Source organism: Cyprinodon tularosa, unplaced genomic scaffold (genome assembly GCF_016077235.1).
Source record: "Cyprinodon tularosa strain WSP-4 unplaced genomic scaffold, ASM1607723v1 ctg883, whole genome shotgun sequence".
NCBI classification, from domain to species: domain Eukaryota; kingdom Metazoa; phylum Chordata; class Actinopteri; order Cyprinodontiformes; family Cyprinodontidae; genus Cyprinodon; species Cyprinodon tularosa.
In genome coordinates, this window is record NW_024039655.1 from 13574 (window position 1) to 16848 (window position 3275).

At 38.4% G+C, this 3275-nt stretch overlaps 1 long non-coding RNA gene across 1 annotated transcript; it reads left to right on the plus strand.

Annotated features, from left to right (window-relative positions):
• Positions 1 to 1049: 1049 nt before the first annotated feature.
• Positions 1050 to 1610, plus strand: LOC119775632. The gene is made up of 2 exons (XR_005279678.1): positions 1050 to 1473; positions 1551 to 1610. It is a non-coding gene; the product is annotated as an uncharacterized LOC119775632 (long non-coding RNA).
• Positions 1611 to 3275: the final 1665 nt, after the last annotated feature.

The window sequence follows — 3275 nt, forward strand, 5'->3', positions numbered from 1 at the left end:
ATATATATATATATATATATATAAATAATGTGTGTGTTTTAACTTGTGTACATGGTACTTGTTGATGGCATTAAAATCCTTTCTAATAGCATTAAAATAGCATTAAATTAGAGTCACTCATTCCTGTCTGAACCCTGTGAACGCTTAATTTAATATGGCATATTAAAAAAATCCCACCATCATCCAGCATATGTTCAGTTTCTGCCCAAATATTTTTTTGTTGTTGCAGATTTTTGTAATGGGGATAACTAGGATCATTCTAAACTGCTTTTTTTGAATGAACTTTGTTTGTTCTCTATCTCTAAACTCAGCATTTCTTCATCCATTCCTGCAATAAGAAGTTTCTTTTGAATGGATTTGATTAAACTTTAAGTCCCTCGGTATAAAATAAATATTTTGATGGAGATGAGAAATCTGCTTACTGGTTGGTGAATAACCAATAGTTTGCATCCAATCATTTAAATAAACGGTGTCAGTTTATTTTGGAAAATATAAGAATTATGCTATCATTTCTACTTACCAATCTGTTGCTGCTACTATATTTTAATTTGACGAACCGGAATTTCTCGATGTTCTTTTTCCTTTTTGGTGCGATTGCAATTGCGGATCTTGATCTGGCCGGACCGGAGCGGAGCAAAAAATAGCTCGGCTCCGTATTTTGTCGGTGACGGACGGAGAAGACGTACGTGGACGGAGACGTACGGAGGAGTGGCGGTGGATGTGGAACAGCTCTCATTGATTTACATGAAAGACAAGCGCTCAGCATGATGTACGTCAGCGGAGCGGAGCGCTGACGTAGTATGTGGAACTGGGGGTGACCCTGAAATCCCACATACTCCGTCAGCGCTCCGCTCCGTCCCGCTGCGCTCCAGACCGCCTGCACAAAGCAAAGTCTATAGCGTCCGCTGTGGATCCCCTCCGCTCTGCTCCGGAGTTCCTTGGAGATCGTAGAGGGGCATGCGCGAGATGATTAAATTCAAAGCAGCAAAATATGCAGTGTTAGAATGGCCTTTAGCGGTTGGAGGAAGTAGGAGACTTGAGGCAGAGAAACTGTGCAGCCCCACTGGGTGTTTATTCACCAACATTTAACCAAACAAAACAAACTCTGCTCATTTTGGCCTAGGGTCTCAGCAGCAACAACTCAATATGGCCAACATGCAGCCTTTTATAGCTGTTGGCTGTTCCAATACACAAACCCACCAAGAAACAGGGTAAAACAAAATACATACACACAAACAAGGTTTGACAAACTACCAAAAATCCTCAAAATATATATTGCCAATGCTAGTCATTTTCAGCATCTCTACAAACACATCTTTATCAATATAAATACAAATCCAACATTAAGTTTATAAAATGTCTAACTCTCTGCTCCCCCCCTTCCGTCTGCTTTGGTCTCTTCCGGAACCTTTAAAAGGTACTCAGGCCCCCGGGGAATCTTTTAGCCTGAACACCCTGCAGAGGAAGAGAGAGGTAAGCCACACCCATACAAGCCTTCAAACATTTTAAACAATCAATACTTATATCATCCCTTTGTTGTATTTTAACAGGACATAATCAGTTCCAGCTGAGATGCCACCGAAACCACCATTAATAAACCATTTCAATCAGTTTGTATCCGGTTTATTTCCTTCATCATGCATTTCTTTTATCATTTAACACATTTTAAGTGTTGTACCATCAAGTAATGAAGACCTTCATTACATGCAGAAATGAACCAGGGTTTCCGTGGATCATTAAAAATAATTACAATTCATTTTTTTTTTTTCAAATCAAGGCCTTAATTGGCACTAAAATTAATTAAATATGTTTATCGAGGCATTTATAATTCTTTAATAAAAAATGTTTATAAAAACAATTCGGTCAGATATATTATATTGCGATTATTTGCGTGGAACTGATCATAAAGCCGTATGTTTGGAAAGGAAGCTCGAGGCGGAGAAAAAGCTAGAAAAAAATATATAGCCTATATATATGTGTGTGTGTGTGTGTGTGTGTTTACATACATACAGGAGTCATGGAACTCTGCTTACAGCTCCTTCATATTTCATGTACACTGATAACTTGTGTACATGGTACTTGTTGATGGCATTAAAATAATTTCTAATAGCATTAAAATTGCATTAAATTAGAGTCACTCATTCCTGTATGAACCCTGTGAACGCTTAATTTAATATGGTATATTAAAAAAATCCTACCATCATCCAACATATCTTCAGTTTCTGCCCAAATATATATATATATATATATATATATATATATATATATATATATATATATATATATATATATATATATATATATATATATATATATATTTGTAGATTTTTGTAACGGGTATAAGGATAATTCCAAACAGCTTTTTTTTTATGAACTTGTTCTCTACTCCCAAACTCAGCATCTCTTTTCATTCCTGTAATAAGAAGTTTCTTTTGAATGGATTTGATTAAACTTTAAGTCCCTCGGTATAAAATAAATATTTTGATGGAGATGAGAAATCTGCTTCCTCGTTGGTGAATAACCAATAGTTTGGATCCAATCATTTAAATAAACGGTGTTAGTTTTGTGTTTTTTAATATATATATAAGAATTGTGCTATAATTTCTAGTCACCGATCTGTTGCAGCTATATTTCAATCTGAAAAACTCGCACAGAGAATTTTATTGATAAGGAGTATAGTCTTTGGCGCTCAGGCCTCGGCAGGAACATTCATGCTGAATTATGCTTAACATGCATAGGTAGATGAATGAGAATAGGGATGTTCCCCCTGGCCTGAAACTGGTGGTGGTTTAGTTCGAGCTGGTTAACGAGGTGATCTGCTTGAGCTGTATTGTGGGACCAGAGACTACAGGAGCTGACGCCGGGGTTTCACTCAGAGACTCAGGATGTAGAGGTCTGTTTGGTGATGCAGGTACCATGAACTGTCCATGATGAGCAAGCATGAAGCGACAGTGGAGAGGAAAAACTCCCCTTTGGGAAGAAACCTCTGGCAGAACCGGGCTCAACATGGTGATCTTCTGCCGGACCAGTTGCAATGAGACGAGGGATGGTGACGACTGGGATTTATACACTCTGATGAGGTTGGGGTAGAAGTCATGTCATGGAAGACGACTCAACTACGATGGCGGAGGAGGGGATGGAGGTGGGTGAATTGTCGTCTGAATAAAATCTGACATTGCGTTTGCTGGATAGCGGGCTGAGACGGGGATTTGAAGGTGCTTATGAAGTGAAAGCAGGATGCTGATTGGGCTTCGTGATGGAGTAGTTTGAAGCTG